Source organism: Aquarana catesbeiana, linkage group LG02, assembly GCF_042186555.1.
Source record: "Aquarana catesbeiana isolate 2022-GZ linkage group LG02, ASM4218655v1, whole genome shotgun sequence".
Classification (NCBI taxonomy): Eukaryota; Metazoa; Chordata; class Amphibia; order Anura; family Ranidae; genus Aquarana; species Aquarana catesbeiana.
The window spans coordinates 310,584,429-310,603,370 of record NC_133325.1 but is presented as its reverse complement, the minus strand read 5'-3'; the positions used below and the strand labels follow the sequence as shown (position 1 = coordinate 310,603,370).

Genomic DNA, 18,942 nt, shown 5'->3' with positions numbered 1-18,942 from the left:
GGCCTGGGGGACCAAATAACCCAGTGGATCGCTAGTGTAAATACTACCCCACAAGCCGCGGTGAGAGTGAATGGAATATTCTCAAAACCCTTTAAAATTTCAAATGGAACATGTCAGGGATGTCCTCTTTCACCTTTGCTGTTCTCCCTTTCGATAGAGTCCTTACTAAATACAATTCTAAAAATCCTGATATTCAGGGACTACAATTAGAAGACCGCAACTATAAAGTGTCAGCATATGCAGATGACTTGTTGTTCTCCATGTCTAGTCCACATGTCCCATTGCCCAACCTTTTGAAGGTGTTTGAAATCTATGGAACTCTATCAAATTTGAAAATAAACTATACCAAATCAGAAGCAATGGGAGTTGCACTGCACCCTTCGTTGTGTAACACAATACAACCGAATTTTAACTTTTAAATGGGTGTCTGCGGCGCTAAACTACCTGGGTACACAAATACCATTAAATATAGGAAATACTTTCAAGGTAAATTTTCCAGCGCTATACAACTTAGTCCGGCTTTTATTACATAAATGGCACCACGGTTTACATTCATGGTTTGGCCGATGTAATATCATCAAAATGAGTATCCTACGAAATTTTTATATCTATTTTAAGCATTACTGATCAGTATTCCAGCAGTCTTTCTGTGCCAAATTTGCTCCCTTTTTACTAAATTTATATGGGCAAAAAAACGACCAAAGATAAGAAGAGGTCTGATGATGTTACCCAGGTGTTTTGGCGGAGTAGCTGTCCCAGATGTGTTTAAATACTATCAAGCAGTCCATTTGGGAAGGGTGGTGGACTGGTGTAGACATGGAGAATTTAGGTTATGGGTAGACATGGAACAACAGTTCAGCTTGATACCCCTGCGTAGAGCACCTTGGTGTTACGAAACACTATTGATCTCTATTAGAAAGTACCCCACTATAGGCCGCACATTGCAAATTATGTTAGGATTTGTCGTGATCCCAAATATTTGTCGAGACAATCGCCTTTGTTCCCTATTTTGGGAAACCCTAGTTTCTTGCCAGGTACGGAGGCAGGAGTATTCAATAAACTTCTAGAGAAGGGCTGCTTTCAGGCATCACAATTCTTGCAGCTGGAGACTTGGCCTACAATTGCTTCCTTGACACAACGGGGGGGGGGCTCTTTGAACTAAATCTTTTGCAGGCAATACAGCTACGCCATTTCTTAAGATCCTTGGGTCCACCGACAAATTACCAATGTCAATCAACTACATTTGAACTATATTGTGAAGAACAAGAACCTCTCCCCGGTTGATTTCAAGGATGTATGTGCTTTTAAATACTCCTCCAGAAGATTTTGTGATGCCAAGCAGTAATAAGTGGGAAAGGGATCTTGACAAGATCTTTACCCCCAGCCCAGCGTAAGAATATCATCCACCTTTCGCTAAATTCATCAATCTGTACACAAATCCAAGAATTCAACTATAAACTATTGACGCAATGGTATTATACTCCATCAAAGCTCCGTAAATTTCATGCAGGGGCCTCGGATCGTTGCTGGTGATGTGGGGAGGAGTTAGGGACCCTACTCCATATATTCTGGTCTTGCTCAAAGATCAGACAGTATTGGATTGGAGACTCCCTGAGCTTTTCTCATGAAATCCACAAAAGCTGCACTGTTGGTGCCTGATTGACATGACGATGCTTCAGAAGTTGGGGAAGAGTACATAGTTTCAAACCCATACATAATGAGGACTTGACTAAAAGAACCGTTCATTGGATATGGTGTTGGGGGTTGTGCCGGATAGATGATCTGTGTGGACGTTCTGATCCGAGATAGGAGGCCATCTACTTTTAACTACACATGCCTATTACCCATAGGGGTACCAGGAGTCGGTGAGTGGGCACCCTTGAGGGGGAGCACACAAGTCACTGGATTTTGATGAAGCACAAGAGTCACTTATTTGTATTAACACTTTATATTTTGGACTATATATTTTTGTACTTATTTTTTATCCTTCAGCTTTTTCAGTTTTTCATTTTTATTTATATATATATAATTATTTTTTTTCCACACTGTTGATTTGGTCACTTATCACTTGGAATTGCGATTTTTTGGTACATGCTGCTCTTATATTTTGGGTATTATCTTTGGTGACAGTGGGGAATATTTTAGGTGGTATCCCCTTGTTGCTGCTGGTGGGAGTATTGTTGTTTTTTTTGTTTTGTTTTTCTGGGGTTAGGGGGCTTTTTGTATAAGATAAAATAATGAGGAGGGGTGAAGAATTCAGGAGGGAAAGGTGAGGTTCTGGTGATAAGTACCTCAAGTCCCTCGAACTTGGTGTAAGTAGAAGATAATAGGTAAATGTTTATTTATAGGTGTATACACTGTGCAATATGAAATTTAACTGAATGTTGTTAAAAGGATATGTTTGTAACTGATAGAATGTTAAGTGATAATGTATTCTTTACCACCCTTAATAAAAGTAAAATAAGAAAAAAAAGATTTATAGCCAGGACAACATGCTTGACAATTTCACTGGCGTTGGTGCCTTTTGGAATAGTGCCCTTAAATTGAGACTGGGCATCTGTAAGCAGGGTGTGACTTGCAAATTTGAGTACTCATGTTTGTACCTACACTTAGACATGAATCTACATTGTCCTTCATTAATATCAAAGCAAAAGCCTTTGCAAAAAGAATTGTTTAAAGAAACAGGCGACTTAAACTGTGATTGAGATATCTCAATCGTCTACTCCCCAGCACAAGGAAGGGTGAGCTGAGAGCTTCTGCCTAAAAAGTTTTCATTGTAATGAAATCAAGAAATACCACCAATATGCCCAAATGCCTCAGCAACAATGTCTAAGTGCTGAAACAATCCTGAACATTTCTCTGCTTTCTTTCTTCTCCCTATGAGAATGAGCTGACGAAGCAGAGCATCAGTGTTGAGGTGACGAGCGGCACGGGTGAGCGCTGATGGTCCCTCTTTAGGTGGCTGGTAGCATGAGAGCAGGGTCTGGCTTAAATAGCCCTATAGGCAGCTTGTTGCTGGGGGTGATTTCTTCGAAGATAACCAGTAGCCTTTGGGGATAACCAGCAAAATAGAAAGGTGGGGAGGAAACATAGCAGAGGCAGCACTTTGTACTATCCCATGCAGATCCCTGCATATTGCAAGTATGGTGGTGTGCACAGTAATGTAATGGGTTAGGCTACTTTCAAATTGATCTGTTTTTCTTATGTTTGTGCATTAAAAAAGCAGAAGATAAATGCATGTCCATTAAATCCTAAGGAAATCTTCACACTGATTAGTTGTGGGTCTGTTGCTTTTTTTAAATGAAACACACCAAAAACACACCTCCCCATTAAAAAGAATTGCAAAGACATCAAAAATACACCCCCTGTTGGGATTTTGGAGTCACATGTTCGTTTTTTTCACAGGTGCAAAATGCAAAATTCCAGCAAAAACGCATATGTGGTTTTACAGTGTTTTTGCAACAGTGCAGTGTGAAAGTAGCCTTAATCCATAACTCACAGTTCCGGTCTCTTTGTCTACATTTTTTAGATCGGCTGTGATTGGACACAGCGATCATTTGGTAAAGAGCTGCTGTCATTGACTCTTTATCCTGATCGCCGTGCTGCGTGCCCCCAGGGGAGCGCACATGTGGCAAGTCTGGGAGGAGGCCATATGACATCCATCCAGGATGGGAGCACTTCTGCTCGGCCCTCATTCTACTATAGGTCGGGCGGGAAGCGGTTAAAGGAAACTTAAAGAATACTCAGGAAAGGAAAACCTTTCAACTATGAATGATGATTCTATTTGATACATGAAATAACAGACTGAATGTGGACCTCGGTTTTCTAAATCACTATCAATTACTGTAGTCCTATGCTATTCTCACTTCTGGAACTTTTCTCTCTCCCTCACATTTCACAGCCCACTTCTCTACCCCTAGTCTGACTTTTTTTTTCAGAAAATGTTGTGTAGCACTGCCCCTGAATGGATTGCTGTATGTAGACTTCCCTGGGCTTTTCCCCTTCTTATCTTGCAGTCAGTCACCAAAGGTTTTCACACAACCGCCCGTACTCTCAACCGTTTGTTTCCAATAATCAATTCAGGGGTTTGTTTTTTTTTGGTATTTATTGTTGGAACTTGGATGGGAAAAGGGAATAGTGGGATACTGCAACTGGAACTTAAAGATGAGGACAACTCTCACTCGGCCTCACCGGGTTGAATATGGTAACAGACTTTCTGTTATGCCATACAGCACTTGCATGGGAAGAATAAGTCCCTTGCTTGTTTTGGCAGGAGACTTGGTGAAACTATTTATGTTCAGGACACTCACTAGCATACCCTTTGACTGACACCCGTCCTCTGACGTTACTAGCTAAAGGGATGTCCCTAACACGACAGGCCCCATGACACAATCTGTACTTACTATAGGCTGAAACAGATCCTTCCTGCATAGTTGCCAGCAGTCCTGATTTTCCTGGGACAATCCCGATTTTGGGACCCTCGTCCCGATTTAATCTTGTCCCGGGTGTTTTCAGGAATTTTTGGAATTGTCCCAAGAAAATTGTGAGTGTTTTTGAAAAAATACGGCAACGGCTCCACAAAAATGGCTGCCGTCGCTCCACGAGTGAGTCAATGAATTGTTTCCCCTTGTGTTCAGTGCAGGGGAGAGGGGCAGCCAATCGGCTTCTCTCTTCAGTGTACAAATAGAAAATTCTATTGTACACTGAAGCCTATTGGCTACAGAGTTTGGCGACCCCTCCCCCCTCTCCACTGAACACAAGGAAATCCTCCCTCCGCTCTGCCCCGTGTGTGACAGTGTCTCGTCTTTGACGAGAAGAGAGGGGGGCCGCCGGGGAGCAGCCGCTCGTGAGTCACTGTGACATGAGAGAACTTACTACAGACACGCTTCCTGCGCTACTCTGCATACTGGCTAGTTGGTAATGTGCCCCCTGAGGTGCCCCATGCCCTAATGTGCTATGTGTCCCGATTAGCCCCATAATGTGCCCTGATGTGCTATGTGCCCTGACATGTCCCATGCCCTGATGTGCTATGCGCCCCATAATGTGCCCTGATGTGCCCCATAATGTGCCATGTGCCCTGACGTGCTGTGTCCTGATGTGCCCCATAATGTGCCATGTGTCCCGACGTGCTATGTGCCCTGATGTGCTATGTGCCCCATAATGTGCCATGTGCACTGACATGCCCCGTGCCCTGACGTGCCGCGTGCCCTGACGTGCCATGTGCCCTGACGTGCTGTGCTCCATAATGTGCCCAATAATGTGCCATGTGCCCTGATGTGCTAAATGCTCTGATGTGCCCTGTGCCCCATAATGTGCCCTGATGCGCCCCATAATGTGCCATGTGCCCTGATGTGCCCCATAATGTGCCATGTGCCCTGATTTTTCCATAATGTGCCCTGATGTGCTCCATACCCTGATGTGCTATGTGCCCCATAATGTGCCATGTGCCCTGATGTGCCCCGTGCCCTGATGTGCCATGTGCCCTGATGTGCCCCATAATGTGCCATGTGCCCTGATGTGCCCCATAATGTGCCATGTGCCCTGATTTTTCCATAATGTGCCCTGATGTGCCCCGTGCCCTGATGTGCCATGTGCCCCGTGTCCTGATGTGCCATGTGCCCCGTGCCCTGATGTGCCATGTGCCCCGTGCCCTGATGTGCCATGTGCCCCATAATGTGCCATGTGCTCCGTGCCCCATAATGTGCCATGTGCCCTGATTTTTCCATAATGTGCCCTGATGTGCCATGTTTCCCCCGATGTGCCCTGTGCCCCGTGCCCTGATGTGCCATGTGCCCCATAATGTGCCATGTGCCCCATAATGTGCCATGTGCCCCGTGCCCTGATGTGCCATGTGCCCCATAATGTGCCATGTGCCCTGATTTTTCCATAATGTGCCCTGATGTGCCCCGATGTGCCATGTGCCCCGATGTGCCATGTGCCCCGTGCCCTGATGTGCCATGTGCCCTGATGTGCCATGTGCCCCATAATGTGCCATGTGCCCTGATTTTTCCATAATGTGCCCTGATGTGCCCCATGCCCTGATGTGCCATGTGCCCTGATGTGCCCCGTGCCCTGATGTGCCCAGTGCCCTGATGTGCCATGTTCCCCATGCCCTGATGTGCCATGTGCCCTGATGTGCCCCATGTGCCCTGATGTGCCCCGTGCCCTTATGTGTCATGTGCCCTGATGTGCCATGATGTGCCCCATAATGTGCCATGTGCCCTGATTTTTCCATAATGTGCCCTGATGTGCCCCATGCCCTGATGTGCCATGTGCCCTGATGACGAGAAGAGAGGGGGGCCGCCGGGGAGCAGCCGCTCGTGAGTCACTGTGACATGAGAGAACTTACTACAGACACGCTTCCTGCGCTACTCTGCATACTGGCTAGTTGGTAATGTGCCCCCTGAGGTGCCCCATGCCCTAATGTGCTATGTGTCCCGATTAGCCCCATAATGTGCCCTGATGTGCTATGTGCCCTGACATGTCCCATGCCCTGATGTGCTATGCGCCCCATAATGTGCCCTGATGTGCCCCATAATGTGCCATGTGCCCTGACGTGCTGTGTCCTGATGTGCCCCATAATGTGCCATGTGTCCCGACGTGCTATGTGCCCTGATGTGCTATGTGCCCCATAATGTGCCATGTGCACTGACATGCCCCGTGCCCTGACGTGCCGCGTGCCCTGACGTGCCATGTGCCCTGACGTGCTGTGCTCCATAATGTGCCCAATAATGTGCCATGTGCCCTGATGTGCTAAATGCTCTGATGTGCCCTGTGCCCCATAATGTGCCCTGATGCGCCCCATAATGTGCCATGTGCCCTGATGTGCCCCATAATGTGCCATGTGCCCTGATTTTTCCATAATGTGCCCTGATGTGCTCCATACCCTGATGTGCTATGTGCCCCATAATGTGCCATGTGCCCTGATGTGCCCCGTGCCCTGATGTGCCATGTGCCCTGATGTGCCCCATAATGTGCCATGTGCCCTGATGTGCCCCATAATGTGCCATGTGCCCTGATTTTTCCATAATGTGCCCTGATGTGCCCCGTGCCCTGATGTGCCATGTGCCCCGTGTCCTGATGTGCCATGTGCCCCGTGCCCTGATGTGCCATGTGCCCCGTGCCCTGATGTGCCATGTGCCCCATAATGTGCCATATGCTCCGTGCCCCATAATGTGCCATGTGCCCTGATTTTTCCATAATGTGCCCTGATGTGCCATGTTTCCCCCGATGTGCCCTGTGCCCCGTGCCCTGATGTGCCATGTGCCCCATAATGTGCCATGTGCCCCGTGCCCTGATGTGCCATGTGCCCCATAATGTGCCATGTGCCCTGATGTGCCCCATAATGTGCCATGTGCCCCATAATGTGCCATGTGCCCTGATTTTTCCATAATGTGCCCTGATGTGCCCCGATGTGCCATGTGCCCCGATGTGCCATGTGCCCCGTGCCCTGATGTGCCATGTGCCCCATAATGTGCCATGTGCCCTGATGTGCCATGTGCCCCATAATGTGCCATGTGCCCTGATTTTTCCATAATGTGCCCTGATGTGCCCCATGCCCTGATGTGCCATGTGCCCCGATGTGCCCAGTGCCCTGATGTGCCATGTTCCCCATGCCCTGATGTGCCATGTGCCCTGATGTGCCCCATGTGCCCTGATGTGCCCCGTGCCCTTATGTGCCATGTGCCCTGATGTGCCCCATAATGTGCCATGTGCCCTGATTTTTCCATAATGTGCCCTGATGTGCCCCATGCCCTGATGTGCCATGTGCCCTGATGTGCCATGTGCCCCATGCCCTGATGTGCTATGTGCCCTGATGTGCCATGTGCTCCGTGCCCTGATGTGCTGTGCCCCGATCTCCTATGCCTTGATGTGCCCCGTGCCCCGATGTGCCATGTGCCCCGTGCCCTGATGTGCCATGTGCCCCATAATGTGCCATGTGCCCTGATGTGCCCCATAATGTGCCATGTGCCCTGATGTGCCATGTGCCCTGATGTGCCCCATAATGTGCCATGTGCCCTGATTTTTCCATAATGTGCCCTGTGCCTTGTGTCCTGATGTGCCATGTGCCCCGTGCCCTGATGTGCCCCATAATGTGCCATGTGCCCTGATTTTTCCATAATGTGCCCTGATGTGCCCCGTGCCCTGATGTGCCCTGTGCCCCTTGCCCTGATGTGCCATGTGCCCCGTGCCCTCCCATAATGTGCCATGTGCCCTGATGTGCCCCATGCCCTGATGTGCCCCATAATGTGCCATGTGCCCTGATTTTTCCATAATGTGCCCTGATGTGCCATGTGCCCTGTGCCCTGATGTGCCCCATGCCCTGATGTGCCCCATAATGTGCCATGTGCCATATGCCCTGATGTGCCCCGTGCCCTGATGTGCCCCATAATGTGCCCTGATGTGCTATGTGCCCTGATGTGCTATGTGCCCTGATGTGCCCCATAATGTGCCATGTGACCTGATGTGCCATATGCCCCGATGTGCCCCGTGCCCTGAAGTGCCCCGTGCCCTGATGTGCCCCATAATGTGCCCTGATGTGCTTTGTGCCCTGATGTGCCATGTGCTCCGTGCCCTGATGTGCTGTGCCCCGATCTCCTATGCCTTGATGTGCCCCGATGTGCCATGTGCCCCGTGCCCTGATGTGCCATGTGCCCCATAATGTGTCATGTGCCCTGATGTGCCCCGTGCCCTGATGTGCCATGTGCCCCATAATGTGCCATGTGCCCTGATTTTTCCATAATGTGCCCTGATGTGCCCCGTGCCCTGATGTGCCATGTGCCCTGATGTGCCCCGTGCCCTGATGTGCCATGTTCCCCATGCCCTGATGTGCCATGTGCCCTGATGTGCCCCGTGCCCTTATGTGCCATGTGCCCTGATGTGCCATGTGCCCTGATGTGCCCCATAATGTGCCATGTGCCTTGATTTTTTCATAATGTGCCCTGATGTGCCCCGATGTGCCATGTGCCCTGATGTGCCATGTGCCCCATGCCCTGATGTGCTATGTGCCCTGATGTGCCCCATAATGTGCCATGTGCCCTGATGTGCCCCGTGCCCTGATGTGCCATGTGCCCTGATGTGAATAATAAAATTTCCTTCGCGCTGGTAGATGTGGGAGAAATTAATAATAACTAAATGGTGTAGAATAATGATGTAAATATTGCAGCAAAATAAAAGTGCTCACACAACCACTTAATAGAGTAATATTTAAAATAGATTTCGCGCAATATTAGCAATGGTGATGTGAAAGTAGGATAGGGACAAAAAACTTTATAGATAGTGATAACTGTAATAGTAGTGGTTAGGATCTACGATCTCTGTGTTAAAACATATGTTTATTACCACTATTTAACAGTAAAGTGATGGTGCTGTATTAAAGTGAAAAAGTGTCTAAAATACCAAAAAAATCGATCATAAAGTGCAAGCAAGCTAGGATGCCATAAATGAATTATCGTAAATAAATACTGGTAAATACAAAATCCTTATTTGAAAATACTTATATAAAGTGAATAATTAGAGTGCAACCCATCAAAAGGATGAATACATTATACGCAGACAAATGCCTAAAGTGAACTATAAAATGGTGCAATCACAATTTAGCTCGATGTGCCTTTAAAAGTAAGGTGACAGCATTGCAGGATTTAAAAATTAAAAGTTCATAAATTCATTGATAGGTGGCGCTGTTGTAGAGGTAAAAATAATCCTTTTATTCAGATCTGTGTGTATCTTGTGTGCTGGATAGATTATTCCTATAGTGGTGCCTTCTAGTTCGGTCTCACAGAACTCTCACCTTAAAATAGTAGAAATCAAGCTGTGGTAGTATAATCCTTGAAGTGTGGAAGCACTGTCTGGAAACTTCTCCTCCTAAATGCTTAACTCTCCATATTTTCTCCTTGGTGCCTCCGCTCTGGTCCAGCTCAAAGCAGGGGGGGGGGGGGATAAAAATAGGGGAGGGGGAGAGAAGACAGGCTCCACTAGTGTATTATTGTTTTAAAACAAAGGGGGGGGGTGTTTATTTGACTTATGCTCTTACATTTAATAATATACAAACAGGCAGAGTAAAACGGATGAGAAGTCTGGCGTTCTCGGTGCCCTCTCACTTGTATTAACAGCTGTGTGCCGCTCCAGCCAATCCCTACGCGTTACGACACGTCACGTGTCTTCATCTGGGGAACCGGATTGGCTGTTCTATGTAACCTTATATATAGTGAAACCGGAAGTGCTGAAACCGCCATTTTGCTTATGGGTGTATTGTTAGACTCGGCGGTCTATGTATTGGAATCGGAAGTTTTAAAACGGCCATTTTACTTATGGTTGTGTTAGTTATAATCGGCGGTCATTTTTCTTTAGATTTGGGATGTTAGTTCGCCGCCATTTTATTGTGGATGGATATAACACTACTCTATGTGTTAGACTCCTATGTGGGCGGCCATTGTTTTGGTGGAGATACAGTTAAATATTATTTCTTATTTACGGCCAGTGAGTATAATGGAGAAAGTTACACCATAGACAATTAGAGCCACAATATAGAAATGACCTTATTTGGTGTACTTATTGGTGTTATACAATAAGAATATGTATAAAAATATACATATAAATATCAGTTTTACCGAAAATTGGATTAATTAAAAGGGAATCATACTGCGGTATACGGGTGAAACCAGGTGAGAGTGCTCTGATACATCAGTGAGTTAATACATTATACAAAATTAGATCAATTAAGAGGCAATTATCTTCTAAAAACAATTCCACTCCGATACTATATAAAAACTCATCGTCCATAAGATAATAAAAACTAATTGGTCAGTGTTATGACATGTGTAAATCATTATAATAATAATACACACTATTATTAAAATTAATTAAACAATGCACGCTCATCAAAAATGATACAAAAAAATGGATACAAAGTGAACATTATACTTACTCTATATAATTGTAGGCACTATAATCTAATTTTAATCGGTTGTGTTACAGGTGCCAAAACTACGTATAATGTTACACTATATTAAAATTAATAATGAATAATAGAAAGGTAATAACATTTATTAAAATATAAAATTGTTAAAAATTATTTAAAAAACAATTTAAATCAAATTCCACGTTGAGGCCCCCAGGTACCAAAGTGCGTAAAGTATGGATCCACCTGGATTCTTTACGACTGATATCACGGACTAGATGACTACCTCTCCACATTGGTTTGTGTTTTTCAATTCCCCAGAATTGGAGATGTGTGGGCTCCTTATTATGTACTAATGCAAAATGTTTTGACACGTTGTGTTTGGGAAAGCCAGATTTTATGTTTTGTACATGTTCTTTTATTCGTGTCTTAAGTGCTCTTTTTGTACGGCCTACATATTGAAGGTTGCAGCTACACTGTAGCACATACACCACCTCTTCTGTGTAGCATCCTATAAAATCTTTAATAATAAAGTTTTGTCCTGTATTGGTGGCTGTAAAATCTTTGCGTTTTCCCTGAAATTTTTTCGCATGACGACAAGCGGAACAATTACGGCAGGGATAGAATCCTTTTCCTGAAAAAAATGTATATGTGGATGTTGGGGGAGGGTCAATAACTGACTTAACGATCAGATCTCTAATAGTTGGTGCTCTCTTGTATACTATATTGGGTCTTTCTGGCAATATATCCTTGAGATCTTTATCGTTTTTTAAGATGTACCAGTGTTTTTGAATGACTTTCGCTACATCTTTATATTGTGTGTTAAAATCTAATACTATGCTTGGTACTTCTTGTTGGACTCTCATCTTAGGTTGTTCTTCGAGCATTTTCTTTCGGTCCATAAGATTGACATGTTCAATCTGATTTTTTATCCAATCTTCATTATAACCTTTTACTCTAAATCTTTCTCCAATCACCTGTGCTTGATTCCGATAATCTTCTTCTTTCGTGCAATTCCTTCTCAGTCTTGTAAATTGGCCCTTTGGGATGTTATATAGCCACGGTTTATAGTGACAGCTATCTGTTGACAGATAACTATTAGCATCCACTTTTTTAAAATGCGTTTTAGTGACTATTTTCTGTCCTTCTAGACTTATATTTAAGTCTAGGAAATCTATTTCTTTCTCTTCTATTCTCCATGCCAAATTAATGTTTTTTTATTATCATTTAATTTATTTATATTTTTTTATACAACCAGTGGTCCAGCAAACACAAGCGTATTTAAAAGATACCAAACACACACTACAACTTTTGAATACAGTGCCAGTATTAGAGGGACGTACATTACTGGCCACCGCAGATGTTACATCGCTTTATACAATAGTACAACACCATGATGCGATTTCAGCAACAAAATGGCTTTTAAGGAAATACAGCACTTTAACCTGCAAGCAAAGAAAATACCTTATGAAATGTCTCGATTTCTGCCTCAAGTGCAATTATTTTTGGCACAATCAAACCTATTTTAAACAATTAGTGGGAATAGCCATGGGTGCCTAATAGTTATCTGTCAACAGATAGCTGTCACTATAAACCGTGGAAAGGGCCAATTTACAAGCCTGAGAAGGAATTGCACGAAAGAAGAAGATTATCAGAATCAAGCACAGGTGATTGGAGAAAGATTTAGAGTAAAAGGTTATAATGAAGATTGGATAAAAAATCAGATTGAATATGTCAATCTTATGGACCGAAAGAAAATGCTCGAAGAACAACCTAAGATGAGAGTCCAACAAGAAGTACCAAGCATAGTATTAGATTTTAACACACAATATAAAGATGTAGCGAAAGTCATTCAAAAACACTGGTATATCTTAAAAAACGATAAAGATCTCAAGGATATATTGCCAGAAAGACCCAATATAGTATACAAGAGAGCACCAACTATTAGAGATCTGATCGTTAAAATCGTTAAAAAAGTAAAATGGCCGTTTTAAAACTTCCGGTTCCAATGCATAGACCGCCGAGTCTAACAATACACCCATAAGCAAAATGGCGGTTTCAGCACTTCCGGTTTCACTATATATAAGGTTACATAGAACAGCCAATCCGGTTCCCCAGATGAAGACACGTGACGTGTCGTAACGCGTAGGGATTGGCTGGAGCGGCACACAGCTGTTAATACAAGTGAGAGGGCGCTGAGAACGCCAGACTTCTCATCCGTTTTACTCTGCCTGTTTGTATATTATTAAATGTAAGAGCATAAGTCAAATAAACACCCCTCCCTTTGTTTTAAAACAATAATACACTAGTGGAGCCTGTCTTCTCTCCCCCTCCCCTATTTTTATCCCCCCCCCCCCCCCCTGCTTTGAGCTGGACCAGAGCGGAGGCACCAAGGAGAAAATATGGAGAGTTAAGCATTTAGGAGGAGAAGTTTCCAGACAGTGCTTCCACACTTCAAGGATTATACTACCACAGCTTGATTTCTACTATTTTAAGGTGAGAGTTCTGTGAGACCGAACTAGAAGGCACCACTATAGGAATAATCTATCCAGCACACAAGATACACACAGATCTGAATAAAAGGATTATTTTTACCTCTACAACAGCGCCACCTATCTATGAATTTATGAACTTTTCATTTTTAAATCCTGCAATGCTGTCACCTTACTTTTAAAGGCACATCGAGCTAAATTGTGATTGCACCATTTTATAGTTCACTTTAGGCATTTGTCTGCGTATAATGTATTCATCCTTTTGATGGGTTGCACTCTAATTATTCACTTTACATAAGTATTTTCAAATAAGGATTTTGTATTTATCAGTATTTATTTACGATAATTCATTTATGGCATCCTAGCTTGCTTGCACTTTATGATCGATTTTTTTGGTATTTTAGACACTTGCACGTTTTCACTTTAATACAGCACCATCACTTTACTGTTAAATAGTGGTAATAAACATATGTTTTAACACAGAGATCGTAGATCCTAACCACTACTATTACAGTTATCACTATCTATAAAGTTTTTTGTCCCTATCCTACTATATTTCACATCACCATTGCTAATATTGCGCGAAATCTATTTTAAATATGTGCCCTGATGTGCCCCATAATGTGCCATGTGCCCTGATTTTTCCATAATGTGCCCTGTGTCTTGTGTCCTGATGTGCCATGTGCCCTGTGCCCTGATGTGCCATGTGCCCTGATGTGCCCCATAATGTGCCATGTGCCCTGATTTTTCCATAATGTGCCCTGATGTGCCCCGTGCCCTGATGTGCCCTGTGCCCCTTGCCCTGATGTGCCATGTGCCCCGTGCCCTGATGTGCCCCATAATGTGCCATGTGCCCTGATGTGCCCCGTGCCCTGATGTGCCATGTGCTCTGATGTGCCCCATAATGTGCCATGTGCCCTGATTTTTCCATAATGTGCCCTGATGTGCCATGTGCCCCATAATGTGCCATGTGCCCTGATGTGCCATATGCCCTGATGTGCCCCGTGCCCTGAAGTGCCCCGATGTGCCCCATAATGTGCCCTGATGTGCCATGTGCCCTGATGTGCCCCGTGCCCTGATGTGCCATGTGCTCTGATGTGCCCCATAATGTGCCATGTGCCCTGATTTTTCCATAATGTGCCCTGATGTGCCATGTGCCCCGTTCCCTGATGTGCCCCATAATGTGCCATGTGCCCTGATGTGCCATATGCCCTGATGTGCCCTGTGCCCTGAAGTGCCCCGATGTGCCCCATAATGTGCCCTGATGTGCTATGTGCCCTGATGTGCTATGTGCCCTGATGTGCCCCATAATGTGCCATGTGACCTGATGTGCCATATGCCCCAATGTGCCCCGTGCCCTGAAGTGCCCCGTGCCCTGATGTGCCCCATAATGTGCCCTGATGTGCTATGTGCCCTGATGTGCCATGTGCTCTGTGCCCTGATGTGCTGTGCCCCGATCTCCTATGCCTTGATGTGCCCCGTGACCCGATGTGCCTTGTGGCCTGGAGCCCCGTGCCCTGATGTGCCCTATACGCTGATGTGCTGGGCTCTGTACCCTGATGTGCTGTACCCTGATGTGGCCTGGTGTGCTGTACCCTGATGTGCTGTACCCTGATGTGGCCTGGTGTGCTGTACCCTGATATGCTGTGCACTGATGTGCCTTGTATCCTGATGTGCCTTGTGTCCTGATGTGGCCTGATGTACCATACCCTTATGTGTTGTGCCCTGGGCCGGTCTGGATGAAGTCCAGGGCCACATTTTTGTCCCAGTCCAGCCCTGGCCCCCTTCCCCATATCACCACCATACCTGCCCTCCCTCCCCACATATCACCACCATACCTGCACCCGCCTCCCCCCATGACAACACCATGCCTGCATCCCTTTCCCCCCATGCCTGCACCCCCTCAGGCCTAGTCACCACCATGACTGCAGCCCCTCCGGCCTAGTCACCACCATGCCTGCACCCCCTCCGGCCTAGTCACCACCATGCCTGCACCCCCTCCGGCCTAGTCACCACCATACCTGCACCCCCTCCGGCCTAGTCACCACCATGCCTGCACCCCCTCCGGCCTAGTCACCACCATGCCTGCACCCCCTCCGGCCTAGTCACCACCATGCCTGCACCCCCCAGGTCACCATCATGCCTGCACCCCCAAATCACCACCCTGTCTCCACCCTTCCCCAAGTCAGCCTGTAACACCCCAAGTCACCATGCCTCCACCCACACACCTCTCTCCCCTTGTCACCACTCTTGAGGAGATGTAGCTAGACTGTAGGCAACACTCCATCTGCAGCCAACACTCCGCTGGGGACACCTGACGTAAGAGGTACTGTACTGGGAATGCCTGATGGAAGGAGGCACTCTGCTGGGGCTCCTGATGCAAGGACAGACTCTGCTGGGGGCACCTGATGTAAGGACAGACTCTGTTGGGGGAACCTGATGGCATCTGGTGGCAGGCGACATAGCAGGTGACATGCTCAGTGGTCCCACTGATTCTGCATTATGGTGAGTTGAATGATTTCATTTTATATTACAATGTAATAATAGAAATAATGCGATTCAATCATCCTGACACCATAACAACCATGGTGCCCCGATGATTGAAGTGCTAACACCAGGTGTTTGGAGTATCTTTATCTGCTGATTGTTAAACTTTCTAGAATACACATATTTTTATTATGTAGGATCTGGGGCTGCTGTCCCGTCATTACCCTCTCCCCCTTTCCCTCTCCCCAGGGGCGTTGCTAGGTGTCAAAAAGACCAGGGGCTTCAGGCCGAAGGCCGATGGTGGCACCATGGGGGGATCCGGGGTGGTCGTGTCGCGGGTGTTTTTGGCTGGGTGGTGGGGTTGTGTGGTGGGGGGTAAGCTAACTTGCTGGTTGCTGCCTGGCTTACCAGTGCTGCCCATCAATGATGGGCACTAAATTCACCTAACTGACACACTGACCTCACCTACCTGACATACATACACTGCCCGAGAGTAGAGACATACATATACTGACCTCTCCTTACCTACCTGACATACATACACTACACTGACCAACACATTGGCAGAAGAGTAAATTCAGACTATCAACTTGTCTCAAGTAAAAAAAAAAAAAAAGCATACAAAAGGTCTTAATAAGTTGTATTTTTATTATACTTAAAACAAAGTTATCAACATCCAATACAAACAGATGCAGGTTACACACATCAATTCACTACTTAAAAGTGCAAGGTACTCACTGATGTGAAATACACATCTGTTTAAATATAAAATTCAAAAACATAAAATGCAGCTTACACACATCAATTCGCTACTAGAAGGGATACTACAAGTAATCGACAACAAAACTAGCTCAATCAGTTTGTGTATAGACCATACACCTTTAGTTTCTCTGCCATTTAGGCGTTTAATCACTTTTGTTTCTGTCCATGGAATGGATGCAGGTGAGGCAGCCCTAGTTAAACCTCGTCCCCAGGATGTGACTGACAACTCACACAGCCATGAAAAAAGGGTTTAATTTTCCCATAAGAATTTGCTCACTGTAGAGGTTTTTCATCTCCTCTGAGTCCTCTGTAAATTGAACCTTAAGCACATGACATACAGGAGGTGGCTCCTACAGGCAAATTACAGTGCATGAATCAGATTAGAAATTGTAAACACAAAACAGAGTGCAAAATCTGGTGGTGCAGTTGTGCACGGTAGCAAATCAGCTTCCAACTTCAGCTTGTTCAGTTCAGCTTTCACAATACCACCTGGAAGCTGATTGGTTACTATGCACAGATGCACCACATTTTGCTAGTTCTCTAGTTTTAGAAAATCAACCCCAATGTACAGTAAAGGAATTCTAAACATTGGATGTCTCTTGACAGCAAAATTTCAGGGAGGCAGTGTGAGTGACTGACACAAGGCATGACTAGGCTCAGTCAGGCCGAAAGACAAAAAATTAAAAAATAAGTTATTTAACTGCTAAATGGCAGAGAATTGAGCCGTGAGACTGCATGTAGGATTGCAGGGGCATGATTCATACACCAAAACTGCTTCATTAAGCTAAAGTTATTTTGGTGCCTATGGTATATTTTTAAATATTGTAGAACTATCCCACTTTTAGGCGCCTGATTCACACCTATGCATTTTTAGTGCTTTTTGCATATTTGCACTACAGAGTGTGCTTCATTGGAAACAATGTTAAATGGACTGTAGTGCAAATCTGCAAAATGCAAAAAAACAATAAAAATGCATAGGTGTGAACCAGGCCCAAGGGTCATACAGGTAGACTGGAAGGAGAAAATACCCTAAACATGGCATGGACATGGCCATGTTTAGGTTATTCTCTCATTCCAGTCAACCTCAATGAACCCATGCCGCATGGGTGTCTTAGGCAATATTTAAGACACGTGACGTGTTATACAACACTCCTTTAACATATAACGGGTTTATTCAATAAATGCCAAACTATAGCAAAGAGCAAAATGCAGGTAAAAATAGCTAATATGGAGAAATTATCAAACTCGCCTTGTAGCCATAGCTTGGCAATTTTAGCTTGATCTTTGCCTTTTTGGTTCTGGTTCACTAGAATTTTGAGTTTAGTGAAAAAAACAACCAAAAAAGTACAAGGTACTGACTGATGTGAAATAAACATCAGTTTAAAATCTTGAAGTCCAAAACTATCCATAAAAGGCAATTTACACACGTCCATTCACTACTAAAAGGGATACTATAGGTAAGAGGCAACAAAATTAGCTTAATCCATTTGTGTATAGACCACCCCACTCATACACCTTTAGTTTCTCTGCCATTTAGGCGTTGAAACACTTTTGTTTCTGTCCTTTGAATGGATGCATGCAGCCCTAGTTACACCTCCCCTGGATGTGACAGACACAGCCATGAAAAAAAAGGGTTTAATTTTCCCATCAGAATTTGCTCACTGTAGAGGTTTTTAATCTCCTCTGTAAATTTAACCTTAAGCACATACGATACGGGAGGTGTCTCCTAAAGGCAAATTACAGTGCAGGAGATAACTTTTAAACACCAAACAGTAGAGTGCAAAATCTGGTGCAGCTGTGCATGGTAGCCAATCAGCTTCTAACTTCAGCTTAGAAAGTTCAGCTTTCACAATACCACCTGGAAGCTGATTGGTTACTATGCACAGATGCACCACATTTTGCACTCTCTCGTTTTAGAAAATCAACCCCAATGTACAGTAAAGGAAGTCTAAACATTAGATGTCTCTTGACAGCAACATTTTAAGGAAGCTGTGTTAGTCACACAAGGCAGGGTTATGACTAGGCTGAAAAACAAAAACATAAAAAAATTCAGTGATTTAACAGCTAAATGGCAGAGAATTGAGCAGTGAGACAGATTGCAGGCACAGGATTAATACACAAAAAATGGTTCATTAAGCTAAAGTTATTTTGGTGCCTATAGACTATAGTATAGATAGAACTATCCCACTTTTAGGGTCAGACTCATAGAGGTATACTGGAAGGAGAGACTACCCTAAACATGGCATGGGTTTCTTAGTCGATATTTAAGACACTTGTTATAACACTCATTTAACACATAAC

At 45.0% G+C, this 18,942-nt stretch overlaps 1 long non-coding RNA gene across 1 annotated transcript in view; it reads right to left on the bottom strand.

Moving 5' to 3' along the window:
- Positions 1–18,942, bottom strand: part of LOC141127856 (uncharacterized) — a 574,076-nt gene that overhangs the window by 537,222 nt on the left and 17,912 nt on the right. The gene's annotated exons all lie outside the window — the stretch shown is intronic.